At 51.8% G+C, this 27,109-nt stretch overlaps 1 protein-coding gene across 4 annotated transcripts in view; it reads left to right on the plus strand.

The window, feature by feature from the left end:
* Window positions 1-671: 671 nt before the first annotated feature.
* Window positions 672-27,109, plus strand: part of SRC (SRC proto-oncogene, non-receptor tyrosine kinase) — a 51,143-nt gene continuing 24,705 nt past the window's right edge. For 3 of the 4 annotated variants that reach the window (XM_029916618.1, XM_029916620.1, XM_029916621.1), the window contains exon 1: window positions 18,010-18,051. The gene's annotated coding sequence lies outside the window, so the exon portion shown is untranslated. Of the gene's footprint in view, window positions 867-18,009; window positions 18,052-27,109 lie in introns of those variants that run through there. The other variant, XM_029916619.1, reaches the window with a different exon arrangement.

Genomic DNA, 27,109 nt, shown 5'->3' on the forward strand with positions numbered 1-27,109 from the left:
TCTTAAGGAGGTATACCCAGAACTCAGTGACTTCTGATGAGCTGCCTTAGCTACTGTTTTGTTTTGTTTTTAAATGCATATTACAATGAGCCCACATCTATTAAAATAACTGTTGTTCCTCCCCACACTGTCCCTCCTGCCCTAGCCATACTTTGGGAAACTCAGATCAAGGCCAGAGTTCAAGGCCTGGTTCTTGTCAGGTGACTTCCTTCTCTGTGACTCAGTTTCTTCATCTGTAAAATGGGAATAATCCTCAGCCTGCCCAGCCTCGGTGTTGTTAGGAACAGATCCTAAAGTCGACCTGGGCATTAGCTCCGTGTCTGGCAAGGAGTGAGGGCTCAGTTAGTGCTGAGATTATTATCACCATTACCCTTAACTGCGAAAGAGGTGATTTGGGGTTAATAGGGTGGGTGGGTTGGGGGCAGTTGGGGAGGGCATTTCGGGGTCTCACAGGGTGGGGCGCTCTCACCCGGCGGGGTGGGGGCAGGGTTTCCGTGCCTCCGCCCCCTGCTCTGCCCCTCCCGGACCCCTGGCTCCAGTGGGGTGGGGGGCCCGCGTGTGGGTCTCTCCTAGGTCACAGGCGGGGAATCCGTCCCCTCACGCTTCCTCGTTCCTCCTCCTCCCGGCGGCCTGCCGGGCCCCTCCTCCCTGCTCGCGCGCTCCCTCCCTCCTCTTCCCCTCCCCGGGCCGCCGCCTCCTCCTCTCCTCCTCCCTTTCTCTCTCGATCTGTCTCTCCCGGCCCGGAATCCATTCCGGCCTGGGAGCCGGAGCGGCCAAGGCCGCCGTCTACCCGACCCCCTGGCCCTCCGGCGGTCCGCCCTCCGGTGCGTCTGTCTGCCGGTGCGCCCGTCAGCCGACCGGCCCAGGTAAGCGCCCCCCGCCCGTCCGCGGGCCCCCAGTCCCGGCCGGCATGGGGGAACCCCCGCGCGGGACCACCGTGGCGTTGAATCGCCGAGCCGCGGGGGCCCCTGTCCACCTCTCCAACCTCCGCCCCGGGTCCGAGCCGCGATCCCGGAGAGCCGGGCGGGCGCACGGGGACCTGCCCGGCGCGGCCTTTTGTTGTGATGCCGCGGGGGAGGGGGTTGGGCGGGGGGCTCACGGGTCCTGTCCGCGCGGGGACCACCTCCGACTCACCCTTCCCCTACGAGCCCCCTGAGAGCGGGAGCCGGGCCGAGCCCCCGGGCCGGGTCTAGGCCAAATCTGAAATCTGAGCCTGTCGGCGCCGCCTCTGGCCGTGGCTGCGGGGCCTGGCGCCCCCCCAGCCGAAGATGGGAGGTGGAGAGGGGGCGGGCAGGGTGGGCCTGGGGGCGCCGGGCAAGGGGCGCCGGGCCGGGGCACCTGGACCTCTCTATATTCCTGGGGCTTTGGCTAGGGCCTGGTGCCGCCGGCCTGGAAGGGACTGGGCCACGCTGTGGTCCCTGCTCCCCGCAGCCCCCAGCCTCGCCCCTGGCAGGCCCAGCCGCCTTCCTGCTCAGAAGTTGGCAAAAGTTTTGGGTTTTCTCCATCAGGCCCGGTCCATCTGCCTGCCTGGGCTTCGGTTAGAGGTGGGTTTGAGTCCCAAAAGGGGCCACCGACTTGCCTTGCTCTCTGTGGTCAGAGGGCTGCCCACCTTCTCTGATCTGGGGGTCCTGATCAGTGGCAGGTGGGTCTGGCTGGGGCTGCTGGGCTGGCAGAGGGATGGGGATGAACAGAAGAGGCTCACCTGTCGGGTATCAGTTCTGCCTCTGGGGCCTTTAGGCCGATTGGACCATGGGCAAGTGCATGGCCTCAGGTGAGGCTTCCAGACCTCTACAATTGGGGCAGTGGTCCCTGGGTCACCTGGGGTGAGTCCAGGCCCAGCCATGGTGTCGCCAAGATCGGGCTTGGTTTCAAGAACAGGCCAGGTTGGTCCTGTTACTGACCCTCTTCTCAGCCTTCTGGCTAGGCAGATGGAGACACCAAGGCCTCTTGTCTCACTGAGTGACCTGGGCCAAGGGACTGCCCCTCTGAGTCCCCACATGTGGGAGGGGGAACCATAGATGCACTTGACCATGTAGGAGCTTGGTGTGTAGTTGGTGCTCCATAGATGACTGTTTTACTGGATGAATTGCCTAAAATGGGTGGGGGCCGAGGGTGCTGGCCCTGGTGGGGGTCGTCTCCAGAAGAGGATTGGTGTCAGAAAAGCCACTTCAGGACCCCTGGAGAAATCACCTTGCGCACAGTCCTGCCATGCAGCAGCTGTGTGACCTGAAGCAACTAGTATAAAATCGGCCCGATGGAGAAACTGAGGCTCGGAGAGGGGAAGTGAGCTGACCAAGCCCACACAACTTGCAGTCTACACTTCAGGGAGCCCAGCCTGGCTGCCCTTGCACCCCTCCAGTGTTGGGGGAGCAGGGGCTCACCAGTGTGGGAACAGGCACACAGCAATTTCGGAAAAGACTGTAGTGATGAGTGACGGCATGAAAGCCACGAGGTCCTTTTGGTGATGTGGTGTGCCTTGGTGATGTGGTCTTTCCACCCAGGGAAGTGACTTACAGTGTGTCACCTCGCTCAGCTGACTGCCTGCCTAGGCCCTCCTGTGTGGCCCCTGGGCTTTTCCTCCTGAAGGTGTCCCTGCCAGGATTGTCCTCTCCTCCATGGGCTGCTTATCTGTTCTTGTTCTTGAAGGTCTCGCTTCAGGCCCACCTCTTCCAGGACAGCTCCCCGGTTCTGTCCTCTGCTCCCCAGCCTCTTCTTGGAGCGTGAACTCTCCCCAGCTCACCCACAGTGCCTTTTTTTTTTTGCTTCTTCCCTGATTGTGACCTGGGGGTTGGGCGGGTATCTGGCTCCACCAAGCCTCAGGAGTCAGGCTCAGTGACCTGCTGATACCACCCGCCACCTCCACCCCCCTGGTCCTCAGTTGACCTCATTTTCCCAAACCTGTCTCGATGCAAACATCCATGACCCTGTATGAGCCTCTGCTAGAAACCAGGAGTTTTAAACTGAGTCTGAGCGGGGTGGTGATGGGGTTTGTAGTGAGAGCGGTAGGAGGCACAAGGAGGCACCCAGGGGGTGATGCTGAGGGAGAGCAACAGTTTGCTGAACGTGAAGGAGAGCTGTGCTCTTTCTCCCCTTCCGTTCAGACGCATCCCAGGGCCCCCGGGGTTGTGGAGAGTGGTCAGCTCGGGTCAGTCCTTGCTGCAGAATTGTGAACAGGTCCCTGGCCTCCCAGATATTTGAGTCTAGAGGGTGAGCCAAATAGCAAACAAGTTGCCAAATAAATTTATAATCACAGATGTGATAAGGGCCCAGAGAGAGAGGCGTGGGGAGCAAAGGAATCTTGAAGGAAACATGTAGGAGTTGGCCAGGCATGGAGCTAGGAGAAGGGCTTACCAGGCGGAGGGAACTGCATGTGCAAAGGCCCTGAGGTGGGGGAGTGTGTGTTGTTATGGAGAAACAGTGGGAAAACCTCTGAGTCTGGAGCACAGAGAGTTAAAGAGAGTGGGTGAGAGGTGAAAAGGGAGGGGGCTGTTATCAGCAGGGGTGGACCCTATGGGGCTGTGTAGGCTTTGAAGAGGAGTTTGACCTTCATCTTCACACAAGGGGCTAATTGGTGTCCCCTGTGTGAACAGACCCATGTTGGAAGCCAGGGGTACAGAGCTGGCAAAGGCATCTGGTAGGAATAGATCTGTGGGCTGGACTCCAAGTATTTTGTGAGGGCCTAGATCAGGAGTCAGGAGGAGGAGGATTTGAGGTTGGGCTTTGAGAGTGGAGTAGGAGTTCACTAGTAGGAAGACAGGAGACGGTGGCTGGAGGCTGGGAGTGAGGCAGGGAGCAGGCAGGGGGCTGCTGGAGACCAAAGGTATGCTGAGGGCTCAGGGGTCAGGTCTGCGTTCAAGTTCTGACAGCCTGTCTCCACTTGTGTATCGGGTCATTTACTGTATTTTTCTGAGACTTTCTTTGTCTTAAAAATGGGGACAATAAATGTCTCCCTATCAGGTGACAGGTAAAGGAGGGCTGTATGGCCCCAGTGCCTGGTGCCAGCAGGTACTTAGGAAAGGCACCTGCCTTGAGTGATGTTATACTTGGTGGGCCTGGCCTTACCAGCTGTGTCACGAAGGCCCACAGTGGGTGGATTCACAGAGTCTGAAGGTGCTGGTCTGGGCAGGAGTGGCCTGGGCAGGGATATTTGCAGACAAGGCCACCCCCCTGCTGGGCGATTTGAGTCCTGCTCTGTCCTTGCTGGGTGAGAAGGCTGAACTGGGAAGAGCATTTATTGGTCTAGCTCAGCCCCACTTCGTGAAAGCCCGCCTTAGGGTGAGATTGGTCCATTTTCCAGATGTAAATGCCAAGACCCAGTGAGGGAAGCCACTTCCTGCCTGAATTGTGTGGCCCCCACACCTCTATCTTCCCTTGGGTTCCTACAGTCCTTTACTTCCCCTCCACTGCTCTTACCCCCTTATCTCCACCGTAAACCACTCTGGTTTCCACTCAAGCCACTTGGTCGGGGGAGGGGGTACTTCCTCTAGGGCACCTCAGTTTCCTCATCGGTGAAGTGGGATAATATGAGTCATGGCTCTTAGGATGTCCCACAAGGACCAAAATAAAACATTTAGCATGCATTACCTAGATGGAGACGGGGCAGAAGCAGACATTCCTCAAGTCCCTCCTCCTCTGGCAGCTGACAGCCCCTCCCTGCGAATCAGTTTCTGAAGCTGTAAAATGGGCATGGGGCTTACACTTAGTAAGGCCAAAGGGAGACTGGGATGAGATTGTACCTGCCTTTATCTGGCAATTAGTGTGCATCACAGTTCTGGGAAAGGTAGGCCCGGCACGTGCTTCACCTGTGTTCAAGGCCGCCTTCCCACTGTGGGTCCAAAGGCAAGTCTCGTAGCTGCTCTGAACATCAGCCTCTGACATCTCCCTTGTGAAAATTTAATCAGCTAATTTCTCCCAGTGCCTTGAATCACTGGATGTTCAGTGACTGGTACGTCTTTCTCCCTTGCCCTTCCTTCTGGGGGCTCAGCTATTACCCAGCCTTAGGATGGCCCAGGCCCACACTGCTTTGCCGAGGAGCATTCTGAGGACAAGTCTTGGCTTCATGGGAATGAGTGCTGGGGGAGATTAGTAATGTCTGCCATTAACAGAGGAGTAGAGCGTGTTGTACGTGTGTCGTGAGTTTGTCATTCCTGATCTACTCTGACCTTCTCTTTTCACAGATGGGGGAATTGAGGCCAGAAAGACCCAGGACACATTATCCAAGCTGGGAGAAAAATGCACATCTCTTGCCTTTTGATCCAGGGCTCTCCCAACTCAGCCAGCCCTTCCCTTCCCACAGGGCAGCCTGGGTGGGGAGGAGTCCAGGGACAGATGACTGGGGAGGATCCCAGAGCTGGAAGCAAAATCCCCCATTTCCCCCCTCCTTGCTATAGGACCTTGAGCAGGGGACTCCTCTCTAACCTGGGTCTCGGTTCCTCTCCTTCCCATAGACTAACCAGAGGAGTTCCAGAATAACATGAGAAGCTAAAGGAGAGGAGAAGCAGGTGATCTTGGACAAGTTCCCTCCTGCCCTAGTCCTCAGTTTCCTCCTTTGTGCAGTGAAGGCTTTTCCCTCTCTGAGGCTCTGGGATGGGGATCCTAGCCAGGGAGCTCTCCAGGGCAGGCATGACTGAGTCCTCTTAGAGCATGTAGGCCTTTTGAGACCGTGGACGTGAGTCCTCTGAGTCCTCAGATCCACTGGGCTGCTAGGCTGACATAGACAGACTCCTGGTACAGTCAGGTTCGGATGGTGTCAGGAAACTTGGCCTCAGCAGGCCTGATTGCCTTCTCTCGGCCTGCGTGGATTTGCTGCTCTGACTTTTAGTGTGTCTGATGTGGATGTCCTCATGTCGTGCCAGGTCATAGCAAGGTGGCCCATTCCATCCTTTGCCCCAGCAGGGGGTGGGCAGAACTTTTGTTCCTAAACTGAGGCTCAGAGAGGCCAAGGGCTGGGCCCACAGTCGCCCAGCACAATAAAGTGTGAGCCTAGACTTCTGGCTGCGGGGTGGTTTGTAGTGTCTGAGTCCCACGGAATGTGCACCCAGCTCGCCTGAAATCTTTCCCAAGGATGAGGGTTGGTGTGTTGGTGGGGGCAGGCGATCCTGACTTTCTGGGCATCTGGTTCTGGCTGATGGATCTCTGCTCACACCTGGAGTTGGATCTTGCAGGAGCCCCCAGCTCCCAGCATTGACCTCTCACGGGTGCTTGTGGATGCTCGTGGCATAAAGGGAGTGAACTCAGCAAGGCTCTTGGAGCCACCTGGTTCTGGGTTCAAATCTTGATTCTACCATTTGCTGTGTAGGATTGTGGGAAAACAATTGCTTGGAGCTCCAGTTTCCCTGTCTTTGGAACGGGGATGACAGTGCCTGTGCCAGCTTTGACAAGGTGGTGTGCGCGTCTGATGAGCTAATGTATGTCTGCTTTGGCACAGAGCCTGCATACAGTAAGTGCTTAATATTTCTGTGATTATGAAGGTAATTCCCTGATGAGGCAGGAATTTGGGGCAGGAATTGCAGGCCAATTGATCAGGGAATCCTTGGGCTGAGTCTGGATACCTGTGTCTGTGGCAGGTACAGGAGGTAGCTGAGGGGAAGGATAACTAGAAACAGACAAGTTTCGTGATTGGGTAGACTGGAAACCACCAGTGCCATCTAGCTTCCCTGAGCCTGGCTCCTGCCTCAGCTGACCTGTGACTTGTCAAGGCCTCCCAGTGCCCTAAGCCCTGGCATTGAAGGCCTCCTCACTGAACGGGCCCCTCTCTCTGAAGCTGACCACTGATGGAGCCTGGGGTGCTTAACCCTTTGCCTGCTTGGCTGAGAGGCAGGAGCTGTTATTGCCGTGGGGCTTTCTGGGAGGAAGTGCCTGAGGCTCAGAGAAAGGTGAGGTGGGCCGAGTCCACAGCAAGGGCTCCTGGAGGTGAGCTCTTCCAGGCCCCACCCCTGTCACTCCTACATTTCCCTTTCACTCAGGTGCCCCTTTAGCCTTTCTGGACCATTGGCTGTCTTCCTGTGTGGCTGGGCTGTCCAGCACCCAAACCTTGCCTCTGTGGGCCCACTGCCCAGCAGTCCACCCTCTCAAAACCTGACTAAGCGGCTAAGGTGCCTCTGCCTCCAGAAAGCTCTTGGTGACCACCCTCTGTACCCCCACCTGACTCTGTTCTTCCCTCCTCTGCACCCCACTGCTCCCCTCTGCCTTCCCTCATGTCTCTGACACATTCTGCCTTAGAAGGCGAGTCATAGGATTTTTCTTGCCTCTTAGGCTGTGAGGCGGTCATCATCACTCCGAGGGTGCCACACTTTACAGTTTACAAAGCACTTTCCACAGTCACCTCTGAGCATCCCCCAGCAGGGCTAGGCAGGGGAAACTGAGGCCTCAAGCTCAGGGTCACCCCAGCTGCTCTCTCTGCTTGAGCCGATGGGACTGAACCACCTCCACCCCCAAGACCCCCCAATCTCCTGAGGCTCTCTTAGAGCCCCAAGAATGGATTTGGAGGTTCAGAGAGGTGAAGTGAGTTGTCTGAGGTCACGTGGCGTGGAAGGCCGGCAGAGCTGAGAAGGGGCGGATTGTGCCCACGTTCCCATGGCTTCTGAGCGGAGAGCCAGATGTCCCCGTGATCCTGAGGGGAAAGTGGCCAGCCCCTGGGGTTCCTTCTGAAGGCATTGGCTCCGTCAGCGCATAGTTGAGCCCTTGTTTGGGGCGAATGCTTGTGTCTAGTCCTCACGGTGTCTTGTGAGGCAGCAGTTCTGGCCCCATTTCACCAGAGAGGAAACCGAGCCTCAGACAAGTAGAGAGACTTGCCCAAGATCACGCAGTGCATGAATTTGGACCCAGAGCCTCATGAACACTACAGTCTACCCCACCTCATCCAGGCCAGGCCCTTCTTTGCCTCCTGTCTGACCCCTGACCCTCCATCAGCCCCTGCCATGCCTCTCAGGGCAGAGAAGCAGGAGACTCCTCTGGGGTCCACCTGCCCCCAACCCCAGGGCTTCTGCACCTCCACCTGCTGTCACCCACAAGCTCTGTGACTTTGGGGAGTCAGTTCACCTCTCTGTGCTTCAGCTTCCCTACCTGAAAAATGGGCCTAATGACAGTACCCACGTTATGGGCTTGTTCTAAGGATCAAGTGAGGTGCTTGATGCTCCCAGCCAAGCCAGCACATAGCACGCCCTCGGTAAATATTAGCCACTGTTTTGTTATAATTCGTACCAACTTGAAGAGGAAAGGATTGGCAATCCCATTCTCCAGGTAGGAAAACTGAGACTCCGAGGAAGGAAGCAACGTCCACCAGGCCACAGGGGGATGTCACAGCTAGAAGGTTCCTGGGGCACATCCCACTTTCCAGATGGGGCAACCGTTTCCTTCTGGGACTCAGTTTTCTCATCTGTGCAGTGGGTTTGTGCATGTTGTGGGGAGATAGTTCACCACATCAAACGGATGTGGTTCATCTGTCAGTAGCCACCCTAGGGAGAAGGAGCGGGGAGGTAGGGGCTCCTCTTCTATCTGGGCTGGTGGGGCTGTGCCCTATGCATTTTGTCCCTGAGTTTTGCCAAGTTCTCAAGCCTGGGCCTGTCTAGGAGGCTGAACCAGGCCCAGCCAGGCCTTCTGGGTGCCCTGTGGCTGCTGACACCCAGGTCCCACCTCATCTGCCTCTTCTGCTGTGTGCCCTGAACAAATGGCTTCTCTTACTGAGCCTCAGTTTTCTTATCTATGAGACGGGGGCAGGAGTCTCTTCTTCGCTGGGCTGTTGGGAGGACTGGCTGAGCTCATTTCCCCCTAAATGTCGGCCTGCGCCAGGCTTATAGGAAGTACCCAGCTAGTGGTGATGGCAATAAGGATGGGCAGATTTCTGACTGGCAGGAAGGGGGAGCAGCATTCCAGGCAGAGGGCCCATGTGACCAAAGTCTCAGAGGCAGGCCAGTTTAGGGAGCACCTTGTGGTTAGGTGGGGGACTGGGAGAGGACTGCCACCTCCAGGATTTGGACTGACCCTGAGGGAGGTAGGCAGGGTGTCAGCAGGGACTGCTGTGATCTTGACCTTCCTGCCCACCAAACTGTAGATTTGCTCTTGGAGGCTTGGGAGCAGCCACCTGTGATCCCCACCCCCATCCCTGCCAGGTGTTCCCGAAGGCCCTGGGACCAGATGAGCCACAGTTCTATTTGGGGACAATTCTGCTGTTCCCGTTTCTCTCCTGTGCCCTAGTTTTAGAAACGACGTGGGTTTGGTTACCAGTTGGCCATTTGCAGAAAGCACCCCCCGCCCCCACTCCGCCCATACCTTAGATCTGTGGGCAGCATAGGCAAAACAGGACCCATTATTGCCTCTGGGAGTTGTTCCTGGCCTCTGTCCCTGGATCCTCTGGGCAGGGAGTTAGCAGCTGGATCCTTGATTACCTGCTGCTGGTGTCAGGGCTTGTGCTGGAGACCCCAAGGGGTGCACCCTGGGAGCAGCCAGTGCTCTGGAGGAGACGGACAGTCACTGATCATTGCCCTACCACAGGGTAGGCACATATGAACTGTGACAGCCCATCACAAGGCCAGAAGAGCTTCCTAGAGGAGGTGATACCTGGCCTGAATCTTAAAGGGTGAGCAGGAGCTCATGAGGGAAGAAGCATGGTGAGGGCATGCCAGGAAGAAGTGAGGGCATGGGCGAAGATCTAGAGGTGGGAACTCACCTGATGTGTGCAGGCATAGGTCATGAACGAGAAAGTTAGAAGGTGACTAGGTGACCAGGCAAGCCCTCAAACCCTTGCCAGCCTTTGCTGAGGCCTCCTGCTGAAGGTGTGAAGGGAAGACACAGAGAAGGGTCAGAATGGGCTCAATTACTATTGCCAAGTGAAGGTAGCTTATGGGGCTGGGGTTCCAGATAGGGATCAAGAACCCCTCTCTGGGGCAGAAGGTGGGAGCTGCTTGGGGCCTTGGAGAGAGCAGGACAGGGAGGACTTCCTGGAGGAAGTAGTACCTGATGTACCTGGAAGGATGGGCCAGTTCTCCGCGAGGAGGTGGTGCTTGAACCAGGGCCTGAAGGTGCGGTGTCAGCAGCTCCTCTTGTTGGAGCCCTGAGGAGTGGTCGAATCTTGTTGAGAGGTGGCTGGTGGCCATCTGTGGAGAGCCCTGGGGACCTGCTCAGGGTCTACCTGCTGTCCTCAGGCACCAGAAGAGACTGCTGGGCAGGACTGACTGATCTGGCACTGTGGGCATTCCGTTGGCATTATGGCTTTGGCGAGGTGACCCTGAAGAGAAGGTGGGTGCTAGCCAGACAAATGGGGTGGACGGGAGAGCAGTGAGGTGAGGGGCTGGGGGCCTCTGTCCCCTCTCTGCCTCCTTGTGCATCCTTTCCTTGTGGAAGCCGGCCTGGCAGGAAGTGGTCTGGAGACGTGCTGGGGCCTGGCCGGCCAATTTGAAGGCGCCTGGGGGATGGGCGGGTGTGGGGCAAGGGCGCTGGCTTTAGGGCCCGGCCTCCCTCCCTTGTTGGGTAAGCCTTGCCAGGGTAAAGGTCTCCCCACCTGGGTGCAGGGCTAGGCATGGTTGTCCATTTGTGCCTCCAGAAAGGCCCCTCCACCCTCTTGAACCTAGAGGGGCTGTACCCCAGGCAAGGTGAGTTGAGAACCATGGCCAAAGATTCTGGCACCAGATGGGGATGGGTTTGAAACCCAGCTTTGTTCTCTGCTGGCTGGGAGATCTTGGCCAAGTATCTTTGCCCTTCTGAGCCTCAGTGTCCTCATCTGCAAAAATGAAGGTCACCCTAGAGCCTCCCTCCTAGGGCTTAATGAGATTTCAGGGACCCCAGCCCCTGGGGTCTGGCTTTGGAGCTATTGGCCCAGCTGACCAGGGGTGGTGAGACTGGCTGGGTGGCTGAGGGGTGGCTTCCGGTCTGCCCCTGGCTCAGCACAGGCACTGAGGACAAAGCCCCTTTGTGGTAGGACAGATGGAGTCTGGGAGCCCCCCTCTTCGGGGACCGCCTGCCCCTCCTCCTCACCCAGTTCCCCTGAGGGAAGGCGCTTCCTCAGACAGAGAAGATGGGAAATGAAAGTCGGGTTGTGCAGGAGGAGAGGCTGGGCTGCAGCTGCGCAGGCCAGACCCTGGCTGATGACCTTGGGCGGATCCAGGCCTTCTCTGGGCCATCTTCTCAGGGCCCTGGGCACCCCTGGCAAGTACCAAGCCCACTGTGTGTGCCCAGTTCACTCATCCTTCCTTCCTTCCATCCATCTGTCTGTCCATCTACCCATCCATCCATCCATCCACCCATCCATCTATTCAGTAATTACCAGGCATCTACTCCATGCTAGGCCCCAGGTTTTTGCCTAATGCCCACTCTGACCGGATGGTCCCCGAGCATCCCAGCTGTTAGGTGTTTTGAATGTTAGGCCCACTGCAGAGTTTTCAGCCATGATCGAGACAGCAGTGGCCCCTGTCCTCATCAGATGCGTACTCTCACTATGTCATCAGAGCTGAGGTCCGCGCTAGGAAGGAGTGGAAGGTCCGCACTCCCGCTGAGGGCGGTCAGAGAGGCCTTCTCGGGGGAGGTGTAGCTTTTGAAACGAGACTCAGAGCGGAGGGGCGTGTTGCCATTTAAACAGGTGGTTAGGAAAGGGCCTCTGAGCAGGTGATGTTTGAGTAAAGTACCTGAAGGAAGTGAAGGAGGGAGGTGTGGAGAGGTCTAGGGATAGTGTGCGCTGGGTAGAGGGAACAGGTGCAAAGAGCAAATGCAAAGCCCAGGGCAGGTGCATGTACTGGGTTCTTGGGGGAAGGGAAGCAGTGGACCGAGTGAGATGGGCAGAACAGGTGACAGGGGTTAGAGTCCTTGCCTGCTAGAGTCCACTCTAGGGCTTTGGAGGCCCCTGTGAGGACTTTGTCCTTTGTTAGGGGCTGTGAAGGGTGTTAAGTGGGAGTGATGGTTCAGACTGACATTTCAGAAAGGCTCTCTGCTCCCAGGTGGCCAGCTTGGAGGAGGAGGTTGGGCCTGAACTAGGGGGTGGCCATGTACTTGGATTCAGGATACGTTTGGAGGCGGGACTGACAGGGCTTGGAACTGAGTTACACGGGGGCAGGAAGAATTATCTTTCCTCTCTGGAGCTGCTGGTGACGAGGGGCCGAGTCCCCACCACAGAGCACTGTGGCTTCTGGTTTATGTTCGTTTCCTCTCCCCAGTGCCTCTGGAGGCACGAATTCCCAGTGGCTTCTTCACCTTGTCCTAAGGACTGGACTGAGACTTCCAGTTGCTGAGGCTCTCAATAACTGTATGCCTTAGGTGAAACTGGCAGGACCCTACCCATTTTACAGATGAGAAAACTGAGGCTAAGAGTGGGCTCTCCACAGCCTGGGTTACACAGTGGGGCAGGGCTGGGGTTTGGTCTCTCAGGACTCAGGGGATCTATGGATCTGGGGAGTATGGACCTTGCCTCCCCCCACCAGTTCCAGCTCAAGATTTCTGGGTGTACCTGGGATTTGTTTTCTGCCTTGAACTATCTTGGGGAGATGGTGGCTGCTCGGTATGACCTCAGGGTCAGGGGTGGGGTCAGGAGCCTAGACTCTCACGTGCCATGTGGCCTGGACCTCAGCTTCCTCTGTTGGGGGTCCTCCCTCACAGCAGCTTTGGGACGACCAGACAAAACAATGCATGTAAAATGCCAGGCATATAATACACATTCAGTAATCAGCAGGTATTTTTATTATTGTTTCGGAGAGGAGGGGTAAGGACATGTGTGTAAGTCTGGCCTCTGGCTATGTCCATCCACAGACCTGGGCTTTGGGGGCAGGGTGGGGGCTGCCAAGTGATCTCTTCCAGAGAACTCAGCACCAGGGGATTGATTGAAGGTCCCCAGGATCCATGCCAAACACCACTTGCCACATGGGGGAAACTGGCCACGAAGCAACTTGGGACAGAGCAGCGTTTTACACCAGGTGGCCTGCTGCCTTGCCCTGTTCCTGCTTCTCCCACTTCCCGGCTTTCCCCTTCCCTCTAGGGATTCTAGGCTGTGGACAGGTGTAGATGGATCCTAGCGGGAAGGGATCCTGCACTCTACAGGGCAGGTGAGGACCTGGGGTCCGGAAAGGGGTTCCCTTCCTGCCCGGGAAGAAACCTAAGAGTTACAGGGGCTGGAATAGTTCTGTCCCCATGAGGCTGGATGAGTGGGCTCCGTTCCATGGTCTGCTTAGTCTTTGCCCGCAGCGGGCTGGCCACAGGTCCTGTCCCCAGCAGCACACCTGCGTCTCTCTGCTGGAACAAGCCCTCTGCCCCTCCCCGGCCACACTGGCAGAGCCGGTTTGAAGCTCAACGGCCCCGAGCCTGTTTGCATCACGCACACGGGACCAGACATGTTGTGGCTGCTCTGGCCTGTGGATGGCCCCTGGTTCACGCTTCCCTCCTCCTCGCTTGCTCAGCAGACATCTCCTGCGACCTGTTCTGTGCCTGGGCCCGTGCTGGGTGCGGCTTGGGCCTGGAGTTGTCTCGGACTTGCACACTGGCCTGTGTAAGTCAGGGGGGTCAAAAGCAGTGCTATAGGGACATGCCCGGCAGTGGCAGGAGAGAGCAGTGGTCGGGGCATAGGCTGTGGGACTCGACAGACCCAGGGCCGAGGCCTGTGCCTCTTCATTGTATGGGGCGCTGGGTACGATCCATTCATACTTCCCTTCCTCCCTCCTGCCCTCCCTCCTTGCTCTGCAGCTCGTGGTATAGCTTTCGGGAGGTGACAGCATGTGCAAAGTCTGAAGGCTAGGGGGTGATTATAAGCTGAAGGGAGGGTCCAGGGGTAGGGAGGAAGGAGAACACAGCAGGCCGTGATCCTGTGAGCAGCACACAGGGGCCCCCACCCAGATGCTCCCCCCCAGCCCCGCCGGAGGTCTGCCAGGGGCATCCTGTCATGGGTAAGTAAAGGCAGGGCTGGACTTCCTGATGTCACACATCCAGGGCAGGCCTCCTCTGTGTGGGCTTTGAGACTGGAGAAGGGGGCTGGAGCTCAAGGCTGACCGTGTGGCAGGGCCAGGCCACCAGGTGTTCCTGCCCACCAGTGTCCCTGGAGGGAGTTCCCGCACGGGTGTGGGTGGGGAAGAGGGGGCACTGCGTGTTCCCGGAGCAGAGTGGCAGAGCTGCTGGCAGGGAAGAGCGAACGCTGTGTGTCCCTGAAGGCAGTGGGCAGAGGCTGCTGGCTGGCGGTTGGCCCCTCAAAGCCCATCAGCCATCAGCCAGCGGGGAGGGGCAGCTGGGAGCCCCTGGGAGAGATGACCTTGGAGACTTGTTACCTCAGTGACGTGGGGTGAGGTGGGGATGGAAGGTTGGGATCTGGAATGGGATCCGCCGCTAAGGAATCCTTGGCATGCCAAGGTCTCTGATTTGGGTATAGATGCCGAGCCCCAAGCTGTGGGGTGTGACTTGCTTGAGATCACACAGTGATTCTGATGGTGGTACCTGGTTGGGTCCCCGAGACCTGCCTGTACTGGGCCTGGTGCCTCAGGAATTCTCTCTTCAGTCCCAGTGCCCACACCCCCGTCTGGGGGCCAGCCTCGCCTCACTGTGGGACCTGGGGCTGGGTGCCCCCACAGAGTCTCAGCTCTTGGTCTGTGAATGGGGATATCTTACAAAGGCTCCCTGACACCAGGGCTGTGTCCCCCTGGCCTGTGAGCCACCCTGCCCACCTGCTGGCAAGGCTGCTTGGCCTAGACTCAGGGATAGAGGCTAGAGTAAGGTGGGTGAAACCCCCAAGTCCGCTGACCTCACCGGCCCCAGGATGCTCCGATGGGCAGGAGGACCCAGTAGCTGGGACCCACATAGTCCAGACCTCTCACTCAATAACCCCCTGCACATCTGGCCTTCCTGCCTCAGACCCTTTGCACATGCTGTGCCAACCTCCTAGACTGCCCTTCCCATGCATGTCATCTTATTGGGCCAGTGGAGAGAGGATGGGCTTTGGTACCACTTGGATCTGGGTTGGCACCTGGGCCTCCATGTCCTGGCTGGGCAGCTTCCTGGAGACTTTATGTTCTCGTGTGTGAAATGAGTGTGGCCATGGCTCACTTCTGGTCTGTTGGGAGCGTACGAAGGGGTCGCGTGAACCTCAGGTGGGAGGGTGGGAGGGAGAAGCGTGTGGCCATCAGCACGCCCCCTTCCTCCAGCCCACACTGGGGGAGCTGGTGGCACTGAGTTCTGGAGAGGGAGCTGAGGTGGTCCTAGACCCTACAGAGGAGACCCCCGCCATAGGCTCCTTCCTTGGGTCCTTCTCTGAGGGAGAAGCTCAGAGAGGGACGGACTCGCCAGTCAGCTGCAAAGAGGTGAGATTTTAGTCACATCATTTAATTTGTCTGTGCCTCAGTTTCCCTATCTGTAAATGGGGCTAATGATACATAATAGGTCCCAAATAAACACTAGCTGTTACTACTGTCATTGTTCATATTCCCCCACTCTAAAGCCAGAGTCCTTTCCGTGATCTCAAACCACTTGTAGAAAAACCTGCCAGGGGTGCCTAGGTGGCTCAGTCCGTTGGGCGTCCGGCTTTGGCTCAGGTCATGATCTCACAGTTTGTGGGTTCGAGCCCTGCTTCAGGCTCTGTGCTGACAGCTAGCTTAGAGCCTGGAGCTGCTTTGGATTCTGTGTCTCCCTCTCTCTCTCTCTGTCCCTCCCCTGCTATGCTCTCTCTCTCTCTCTCTCTCTCTCTCTCAAAAATAAATAAACATTAAAAAATTAAACAAAACAAAACAAAAACACCCCAATTTGACAGGTAATTCCTTTGAGAGTGTGAAGGGAAAAAGGTATCAGGTGAAGATCCCTCCCTGGGGGTCGGGGGAGCTTCTGTCATGGTGCGGGGGTAGGGGGGTGGGGGACATAGCGGAGGCAGAAGAGGGATTCATGCTCCCTGGCCTCAGCTTCCTCTTCTGGGGACAGGGAAGTACTTGTGGCACTTGTCCTGCGGGGCTGTTTGAGGATGGAGGGGCGTCAGTTGGGGACCCAGCCTCGGAGGCTCAGAAAGGCCACATGTCCACTCCATTAGTGGTCCTTAGGCTGCGTGGCCTTAGGTCAGCCCTTCTCCCTGTCCTGGCCTCCATGTCCCCTTATGGAAAATGGACTGGTCAGGGACCCCTGCTTAGTCCAGCTGGGACTTGTGGCCGTGGAGAGAGGGGCTGACAGCAGCCCAGGGCCAGGGGAGCCAGGATCCCCAGCTGGCCCTCTTTTGTTTTGGATGGTGGCCTGGGCACTGGCTTGGCTTCTCTGAGCTTTCCTGTCTCTTCCTCTAAAAGAGGGGACTCATGGTCCCTGCAGAGCTGGGTCCCTTTGAGACCCAGAGAGATAAGCAATAATGGAAACAGTCGTGTTCATGATAGTAAGGGCCCCATTTATGAAGCATGGCCTGTGTGCTCAGCGCCCTGATTGGTTAGCTCACCTGCCTTTGCGACTGACTGCCTGGGTGTGACATGGGCATCTCCATGGTACTGAGGGGGTCTTTGGTCAGTTGACCCGGAGTCCTCCAGTGGGCTGCAGCAGGGCCCCCCAACCACGATGCTGTACCCCACCTGGGTCGGACAGGTGCCTGCTGTGGCCTTTCTGGCCCCCTCCTTGGAGAGGCAGGACGATGGCTGCCAATGGGCTGTTTCCCTCCTCCTCCCTCCTCCCTTCCCCCAACACATTCCTGACCCAGCCTCCACCACCCATTCCTCCTGCCCCTGATTGGCGTCGGTTGTCAGGAGACATTCCTGGACTGGCTGGGAAGGGCTCCCACCTGGCCCTTCTCAGGGGCGCTGTGACTGCTAGGCCCCGCAGTTCAGGTCCGCTTGCTGATGCTGTCTCTTATGAGCTCTGTGACCTTAGGCAAGCGGCTTGACCTCTCTGTGCCTCCAGTTTTCTTGCCTGCAAACCAGGGCTGACCACATAGGGCTGCAGTCGGTTCATCTGGACTCATCCATGTAGTGTACTCCTTAGCATGGTGCCCAACATAGAGGAGTCTCTCTGCCCATCAACCACGTGTTGGTAGCGTTGGAGAATCAATTGTCCCTCCTTTTTTGTGGGGCCCCCAGTTTGGATGGCACATGTCTACCTTCCGATGAGTGCACATCAGGAGAGCCCCATGGGCTTTTTCTTCTTCAGGCCTGCTGGGTGAGTGAAAAGGCAGAGCTGAGAGAGGCTCTTTTCAGAAGTTGAGAATGTGCTGTGTGACCTTGGGCAACTTCGGTCCCTCTCTGAGCCTCCTATTCCTGGTCTGCTCTCTAGAGCAGTTGGATGCGGGTAAGGCTCTGCCCCAGCCACTTCTTGTCCCTATCACTGTATTCTCTATAATCCCTCCTTTGGCTGGTCCAGCTACTTGGCTGTTGTCTGTCTTTCACACTTCAGTGCCTGGCACATAGCAAGCGCTCAGCTAAGCTTTGATGAAGAAGCAGCCAACCAATGCACAACAATTGAGTGAATGCCCAGGGCTCTCCTATTTCCAAGTCTTTTTGTACTTGGCTCCCTTTGCCGGGAGCACTGGCCCTGCTCATCTCTGCTTGTGGAACTCCTCATCCTGAAGCTCATTCTCAGATGCCGCCTCCCCAGTCGCAGGGGGTCGCTGGCGCTTTGCACACTTGGTCTGAGGCTCTCTGGTCAGAGATGTGGATGGAGACCTGAGACAGTCCAACTCATGCACATAGTAACATATTAATAAACAACAAGGACCGTGCACTGACTCGCCACCAGGCACCGTGGGGAGCCTTGTGCCTGGGTGGTCTTTTTTTTATGTCTTTATTTTGAGAGACAGAGACAGAGAGTGAGCTGGGGAGGAACAAAGAGAGAGGGATACAAAGATACAAAGATACAAAGATACAAAGAATCTGAAACAGGCTCCAGGCTCTGAGCTGTCAGCATAGAGCCCAATGTGGGGCTCGAACCCATGGACTGTGAGATCATGCCCTGAGCCAAAGTCCGACGCTTAACCGACTGAGCCACCAGGCACCCCTTGGTGGTCTTATTCAATCCTCTGCAACAACCTTGCAGGTAGCTATCATTATTGTCTCTCCCTTTGCAGAGCACAGATGCTCAGAGAAGTGAAGTGACTTTTCCAGCTATGAGAGAGAGCATGCCAGGATTTGAAACCAGGTAAGACTGTGTTTTTCCTCAAAAAGAAAAGGAAAACCATTAATACATACACAGTAAAAAATAATTCAAACAGTACAAGGGAAGACAAGGAAATGCCTCTCTTGCACCCAGGTCTCCTTGCCTAAGGCGGCCACTGGGAGAGGTTTCTGGGGTGTTCTTTTAGGGAGATGCAGACATATATAAGCATGTAGGTTAGAAGACAAACCAACAAACACAAATGGTGACGTGTAGTATATCCTATTCTACACCTGGTTTTTCTTTATGGTGTACCTTGAAGATCATTAGTGCTACTGCTTTCTTTCTCCTGGTTGAATATTCTAGTATTCACTGTGTGGATGGAGACCGTGCTTTATTTAATTAGTGAAGAATGTTATGGTTGTTTCCAGTCTTTTGCTTATAGACAGTTCTGCGATGAATATCCATCATATGCTCCGTATTCGTGTGCGAGGGTTCCTCTAGGATTAATCCCAGACTGCAGGGCCAGAAGGCGTGTGCGGTTGTAATTTTAATGAGACTGACGGAGTGTCCTTTCTGGAGGTTACAATCATGCACCCTTGCTCCCCACCCTCTGGTCCCTCCTCATTCTCTCCAATGCGGTTGCTATAGAATTTCAGGGTTTTTGCCAATCCAACAATTGAACAGTAGTTTCTGCTGTAGTGTGTGTGTGTGTGTGTGTGTGTGTGTGTGTGTTAATACCATAGCTTTATTGAGATATAATTCACAGACCAAACAGTTCACCCATTTAAAATGTACAGCTTAGGGGCACCTGGGTGGCTCAGTCTGTTGAGCGTCCGACTTTGGCTCAGGTTATGATCTCACGGTTCGTGGGTTCAAGCCCCGCATCGGGCTCTGTGCTGACTGCTGGCTCAGAGCCTGGCACCTGCTTTGGATTCTGTGTCTCTTTCTCTCTCTCTCTCTCTCTCTGTCTCAAAAATAAATAAAATGTAAAAAAATTTTTTTAATAAAAAAATGTACAATTTAATGGTTTTTAGTATATTCACAGAGTTGAGTAACTATTACCACAATCAATTTTAGAACTTTTTTCTTTTTTTAAAGTTTATTTATTTATTTTTGAGAGAGATGGAAGGAGAGAGAGTGTTAGCAGGGGAAGGGGGGAGAGAGAGAGAGAGAGAGAGAGAGAGAGAGAGAGAGAGAGAGAGAGAGAATCCCAAGCAGGTTCTGCACTAGCAGTTCAGAGCCTGACACGGGGCTGGAACTCATGAACTGTGACATCGTGATCTGAGCTAAAACCAAGAACTGGACCCTTAACTGACTCAGCCACCCAAGTGTCTCTGGAACATTTATATCACCTCAGAAAGAAACTGTGTGCCCATTAGTCACTCCCCACTCCCCCCAGACGTTTCTCCCCCAGCCCTAGACAAGAACAAATCTTTGTTTCCGTAGATTTGCCTAGTCTAGACCTTTTATATAAATGGAATCATATAACATGGGGTCTTTGTGTCTCGCTTCTTTCACCTAGCATCATGTTTTCCGGATTCCTCTGTGTTATAACATGTTATCAGGACTTCATTCCTTTTTCTTGCCAAATAATACTCCACTGTCTGGATACGGTACCACCATTTTTTTGTCCATTCATCAACTGATGGGCATATGGTGGTTTCCACTTTTTGGCTCTTATGAAAAACGCTGTCATGAATATTCATGGACACGTTTTTATGTGAATGCTTTCTTTTCTCTTGGGTATATACCCAGGAGCAGACCTTCTGGATCATATGGTAACTCTATATTTAATCTTTTGAGGAAATGCCAGAGACACCACTGGACAGCCCCGCCAGCATCGTGTGAGGTTTCAGTTTCTTCACTCCCTTGCCAAAAGCTTGCTGGTATCTGTCTTTTTAATTATAGCCTTCCTAATGGGTGTGAAGTGGTGGCTCATTATGGTTTTGATTTGCATCTCCTTAATGATTAATGATGTTGAGCATCTTTTCATGCAGTTATGGGCCATTTGTAGGTCTTCTTTGGAGAACTGTCCATCCAAATCCTTTGCCCATTTTTTAATTGGCTTGTTTGTCTTTTTGTTGTTGAGTTGTAGAAGTACTTTATATATTCTAGATACAGATATCATTTATATGGCTTGCAAACATTTTTTTTCCCCATTCTGTGAATTCTTTTTATCTCCTTGATGGTGTCCTTTGGACACAAAGGTTTTTAATTTTGATGATGTCCTGTTTATCCATTTTTTCTTTTGTTGCTTGTGCCCTGAGTGTCATAGATAAGAAACCATGGTCATAAAATTTATTCCTACATTTTCTTATAAGAATTTTTTCAGCGTGATCTTGCATATTTAGGTTCACAATCCATTTTTAATTTTAATGCTTTTTATTAAAAAATTTTTAAATGTTTATTTATTTTTGAGAGAGAGAGAGACGAGTAGGGGAGGGGAAAAGAGAAAGGGAGACACACAGTCGGAAGCAGCAGCACAGAGCCCGACATGGGGCTCAAACCCATGAACCGTGAGCTAATGACCTGAGCTGAAGTCTGATGCTTAACCAGCTGAGCCACCCAGGTGCCCCTCGTAATCCATGTTGAATTGATTTTTAGTGTTGGGTCTGAGGAAGGGATCCAGCTTCCTTTTTTTGCACGTGGCCTATCCAATTTTTCCTATACCATTTGTTGAAAAGACTGTTTTCTCTCCATTGTGTGGTGTCGGCATGCTTGTCAAAACTCACTTGACTGTAAATGTGAGGGTTTGTTTCTGCCCCTCAGTTCAGTCCCATTGACGTATGTGTCTATCCTCATGCCAGGACCATGTTGTCTTTTAAAGCAACAATGATTTTAAAGGAATCTCTGCCTCCAACTTGGGTCTTGAACTCACCGCCCTGAGATGGAGAGTCCCACGCTGTACTGACTAAGCCAGCGCAGTGCCCCATTGTGTGTTGAGTACTGGAGCTTTTCCGCAAGTCCTGACGTTGAGACGCGTGAGCCTTCAAGCTTTGTTTTTCTTTTTCAAAATCATTTTGGCTATTCTGGGTCCCTTGGCTCTCCATATGAACTTTAGGTTCAGTTTGTCAATTTTTGCACAGAAGATAGATGGATTTTGATAGGGATTATGTTGAGTCTGTAGATCAATTTGGAGAATATTGCCATTTTAGCAATGTTTAGTCTTCTAATCCATGAACATGGGATGTTTTTCCATTGATTTAGATTTTAATTTCTTTCAACAATTTTTGAAGTCTTTAGAGTATAAATTTTGCACTTCTTTGACTACTCTTATTCCTAAGGTTGCTTTTGATATTGTAAATTGTTTTCTTCATTTTATTTTTGGACTATTCATTAGTATATGGAAATATAATTTATTTTTTACATATTGATTTTGTACCTTGCAACCTTGGTGAACTTGTTTATTAATTCAAATAATTTTTTAGTGGAATCCTTAGGAATTTCTGTATACAAGATCATATCATCTGCAAACGGGGAGAGATTTACTTTTTCCTTTCCAATCTGGATGCCTTTTATTTCATCTTCTTTTCAATTGCCCTGCTGGAACTTTCAGTACAATGTTCAGGAGAAGCTGTGAGAGTGGCCATCCTTATCTTATTCCTGATCTTTTTATAGATCAGAACTCAGCACCATTAAGTATGATGTTGGATATGAATTTTTCGTAGGTACCCTTTATCAGATTCCCTTCCATGGAATTTGTTGAGTGTTTTTATCATGAAAGGGTATTGGATTTTGTCAGATGCCTTTTCTGTGGCTATTGAGGTTATTTGTGGGTTTTGTCTTTTATTCTAGTGGTATGGTGTATTACATTAGTCGATTTTCAGTAAGTTAAACCAACGTCATATTCTTGGAGTGAATCTTACTTGGTCATAACATATAATTCTTTTTATATGTTGTTGAATCCAATTTGCTAGTATTTTATTAGAGATTTTTACATCTTCCATTCATAAGAGATAGCAGTCTGTAGTTTTCTCCTTTTTCGTTTCTTAATGATGTCTTTGGTTTCGGTATTAGGGTAACACTGGCGTCATAGAATGAGTTGGGTGGTATTCCTGGTGAAGACTTGGTATTAATTCTTCTTTAGACGTTTGGTAGAATTCACCAGTGAAGCCATCTGGGTCTGGCCCTGTATTTATGAGAAGTTTTTAAATTATTAATTTAATCTCTTTTCTCTTGTTTTAGTTGTATTCCAATTTTCTACTTCTTAGTTTTTGTTTTTTTTAAGGAGTTTATCCATTTCTTCCAAGTTATGTTATTTGTTACAACAGCCCTATTCATAGCTTTCCCTTAGAACCTTGCTTATTTCTATAAGGTTTGTAGCATTGTCCTCTCTTTCATTCCTGTTTTTAGTACTTTGAGTCTTCTCTCTGATTTTCTTGTTTAGTCTAGCATCAATTTTGTTGATCTTTTCAAAGAACCAACTTTTGGTTTTGTTATTTTCTCTGTTGTGTTTATTTTTGATGTCATTAATTTCTGCCCTAATCTTTATTTCCTTTCTTTTATTTGCTTTAGGGTTCATTTGCTTTTCTTTTCTATTGTGTTAAGGTGGAAGGTTAAGTTATTGGTTCGAGATCTTTCCTTTTTTGTTTTTTTAATTTGAGAGAGCAAGAATGCATGAGTAGGAGAGAGGGGCAGAAGGAGAGAGAGATGGGGAGAGATGGATGGGGAGAGAGAGACAGAGACAGAAGCAGAGACAGAGAGAGAATCTTAGGGAGGTTCCATGCTGATGTGGGCTTGATCCCATGACCCTGGGATCATGACCTGAGCCAAAATCAAGAATTGGATTCTCAATTGACTGAGCCACCCAGGCATCCCTTTCCTGTTTTGTATTTATTTTTTCTTTCTTCTTTAACAACATTTTCCCCCTGTTTTTTATTTATTTTTGAGAGACAGAGAGACACAGCACAAGCAGGGGAGGATCAGAGAGAGGGGGAGACACAGAATCTGAAGCAGGCTCCAGGCTCTGAGCTAGCTGTCAGCACAGAGCTCGATGCGGGGCTCGAACCCACAAACCGTGAGATCATGACCTGAGCTGAAGCCGGACGCTTAACCGACTAAGCCACCCAGGCGCCCCTCTTTCTTTTTTAATATAGATATTTACATTTATAAATCTCCCTTCAAGTTCTACTGTATTGCATCTCATACATTTTGATAAGTTGTGTCTTCATCTTTCTTCACCTCAAATTATTTTCTATTGTTTTGATGATTTCTTTGACTCATTGGTTACTGAGGAATGGATTAATTTTTATATATTTGTAATTTCTGTTACTGATTTCTTAATTCATTCCATTGTGAATGGAAGTGCAGTTTGTATGATTTCACTCCTTCTGCCCTTATTTTATGGCTTAGAATATGGTCTGTTCCAGAGACTGTTCTGTGCTCTCGAGAAGAGTGTGTATTCTGTCTGCTGTGGTTGTGGAACTTGCCTAGTTTTAATTTGCACTAATCTTTTTGAAAACTGTTATTTGTTTATTTTGAGAGATAGAAAAAGGAGCAGAGAGAGAGGGAGACAGAGAATCCCAGGCAGGCTCTGCTCTGACAGTGTGGAGCCTGACACGTGGCTCAAACCCACAAGCCATGAGGTTATGACTTGAGTTGAAATCAGGAGTCCAATGCTTAACCGACTGAGCCCCCCAGGCGCCCCCAATTTGCATTTCTCTTATAAATGAGGTTGAGCATCTTGCCATGTGTTGAAGAGCTATTTGGCTTGCTGTAAACTGTCTGTGGTTATTTTTCGTATTTTGTGGGAGCTCATTATATATTAAGGAAAAACCCTTGTCTATCATATGAGTTACAAATATTTTTCTTAGTTTTTTATTTGCCTTTTGTTTATGATATTTATTGAGCCATGCAGACATTTTAGATTTTAATGTGGATAGACTTATCATTTTTTAATGCTTACTTTAGAGAGAGAGAGAGAGAGAGAGAACGAGTGAATGCACAAACGAGCAGGGGAAAGGCAGAGAGAAAGAGGGAGACACCAAATCCCAAGCAGGCTCCAGGCTCTGAGCTGTCAGCACAGAGCCCAACATAGGCTCAAACCCATGAGCTGTGAGGTCCTGACCTGAGCTGAAGTTGGACACTTAACCTACTGAGCCACCCTGGTGTCCTGATAGATTTATCATTTTAATTTTTTTAATATTTATTTATTATTGAGAGATAGAGACAGAGCATGAATGGGGGAGGGGCAGAGAGAGAGGGAGACAGAATCTGAAGCAGGCTCCAGGCTGTGAGCTGTCAGCACAGAGCCTGACATGGGGCCCGAACCTGCGAACTGCGAGATTATGACCCGAGCCGAAATTGGTCACTCAACCAACTGAGCCACCCAGGTGCCCCAGGTTTATCATTTTAAAAATGACTTGTAGGATTGGGGCACCTGAGTGGCTCAGTCAGTTGAGCGGTCGACTCTTGATCTTGGCTCAGGTCATGATCTCACGATTTGTGAGTACAGCCCCGTATCAAGCTCTGTGTCCGTGGTGCAGAACCTGCTTGGAATTCTCTCTCTCTCCCTCTTTCTCCGCCCGTTTCTCACTTGTATTGTCTCTCTTTCTTTCAAAATAAATAAATAAACATAAAAATGACTTTTAGGTTTTGTGCCATGTTAAGAAATGTTTTTCTTGTTCTGAGATTAGGAAATTTATTTTTTGCTCCTTGTTTTAGAGATTTATGGTTTTATTTTTGTGTGGTTTAAATCTGATTGATCTGGAATTTATAGGCATAGGAGTAGGTTCAAAATCTAACTTTAATATGTTTCCTGATGTCAGGTCATTGATCTCAGCTCTATCTTAAAAGTAATCTACCTTTTTTTTACACTGGCGTCAAATGCCACTTCCATTATGTGTTAAATCCCTGTATGTTTGGGGGCAATTTTTGGACCCTCTATTCTGTTCCATTGATTTTTTTTTGTGCTGATATCACACAGTTTTAATTATTCTGACTTTATAGTAATTTTCACTATCTGATTGGGCAATTTCCCTCTCATTACTCTTCTTTTTAGGATTTTTCTGGCTACTCAGAAATATTTACTTCCTCTTATAACTTTAAACTTGACATGCCTGGATTAAAAAAAAATCCTGTTGGGGTTTTTATTGGGATCACATTCAATTTTTAGATTATTTAGGAAGAATTGATATTTTCATAATGCTAACCTTTCTTTGATTTTCTTTCTTTTTTCTAAATTTCAGAAAGAGAGAGAGAGAGTGCAAATGGGAGAGGGGCATAGAGAGAGAGGGACAGAGAGAGAGAGAGGCTCCATACCTATCACAGAGTCCAATGCAGGGCTTGATTTGTGAGATCAAGACCTGAGGTGAGATCAAGAGTCAGATGCTCAACCAACTGAGCCACCCAGGTGCCCTTTGATTTTCTTTCTTTTATTTTTTTAAGTTTATTTATTTATTTTGAGAGAGAGAGAGAGTGAGAGCGAGAGCATGTGAAGAGGGGAAAAGCAGAGAGAGAGAGAGAGAGAGAGAATCCCAAGCAGGCTCCATGCTGGCAGCACAGAAACGGACACAGAGCTCGATCTCACGAACTGTGAGTTCGTGACCTGAGCGGAGATCAGGAGTTAGATGCCTAACCAACCGAGCCACCCAGGCACCCCGATTCTATTTTCTGATTGCTGTTGGTATATAGATACATTGTGGATTTGGAGGGATTAGCTTTTAATTTCCTTCCACTTAATTTGCTTTGTGTGCAGTGGTTTGGCTGCAGACCCTCTTGGATTTCCCAGATCTACGCGGATGACATCTGCAAGCGATGATACTTGTCTTCTCTTTCCCAGTTCCCTCTCATCACTTCCATGTCTTGTCCTCAGCTCGTTGGATTGGCAAGGAGCTCAGAGCAAGGTTAACTCGTGGACACGCTTGTCTTTCCTGGACTCTGTCCCTGTGAAGTGGCTTTTTTAGGCCTGGGCTCGTAATGAACTCCGCCAGACAGTCCCTCTCGGGCCACGCACAGGGCTTGGCACACAGTAGGAACCCGGGAAGCCTTTGCCTCATTGTAGGAGTGATTACAAAAGACAGCAAGGATATAAAAAGGTTTTCCAGAGGAATGGAGATGGTAGAGGATATTTATTGAGCGCTTCCTGTCTGCTAGGCACTGTGTACATAGTACCTCCTGTTTCCTCACAACAAAGCCAGTTATGTGGGACCAATGATGCGGATTCCCATTTTTGAGAAGGGGTAGACTGAGGCCCCCCTGAGGCTGCATGACCAGGAATTGGCAAGACGGCATCTGAACCTGGCGCTCTGGCTCCAGGCTTATATTTTTGTGATGCTTCTGTTTTCCTGGAGGGACCAGAGTTATGGACGATGATATCAGAGGTTGGCCTCCGACCCCTGTGTCCGGGCGACGGAGATGGTGGCATGGCGGGGGCACCTGGGGGAGGTGGGGGCCGCCAGCATGGAGGGTGGCCCACCAGACGTGCACTTGGATGCCACTCTCCTGGACCGTGAGCCCCGAGCCCTGTAGCCTCACTTGCTGTGTGGCCTCGGGCACGGCTTGGCTTCTCTGAACCTTGGTTCTGTCTGTCAAGCGGGCACAGTTCTAGTCCCTATGTCATTGTGCTTTCAGGACAATGGAGTATCCACTGCCCGCAAAGTTCTCAGCTCTCTGTGTGGCATTCAAGGCCTAGCCACCTAAGCTCTTGTCTCCTTGCAACGTTCCTCTTAGCCCCACCATGATAATAAGGATAGCAAATGACATGGGGTGCTGTTTGCTGGGTACTCATTCTGTGCCTGGCACATGGGCTCTCTTTAATGCTCAGATGTTAGGCTTATTATTATCCCCATTTAATTTTATTATTAAAAATTTTTTTTTAATGTTTTATTTATTTTTGAGAGAGAGAGAGAGACAGTGCGAGCAGGGGAGGGTCAGAGAGAGAGGGACACACAGAATTGGAAGCAGGCTCCAGGCTCTGAGCTAGCTGTCAGCACAGAGCCCGATGCGGGGCTCGAACCTGTGAACCATGAGATCATGACCTGAGCCGAAGCTGGACGCTTAACCAACTGAGCCACCCAAGTGCCCCATCCCCATTTTAAAGAAACTGAGAGGCCCAAGATTTAGCTCGTAAGTACTCAAGGCAGGATTTGAACCCAGGCCT

This window comes from Suricata suricatta, chromosome 12, assembly GCF_006229205.1.
Source record: "Suricata suricatta isolate VVHF042 chromosome 12, meerkat_22Aug2017_6uvM2_HiC, whole genome shotgun sequence".
Lineage (NCBI taxonomy): Eukaryota > Metazoa > Chordata > Mammalia > Carnivora > Herpestidae > Suricata > Suricata suricatta.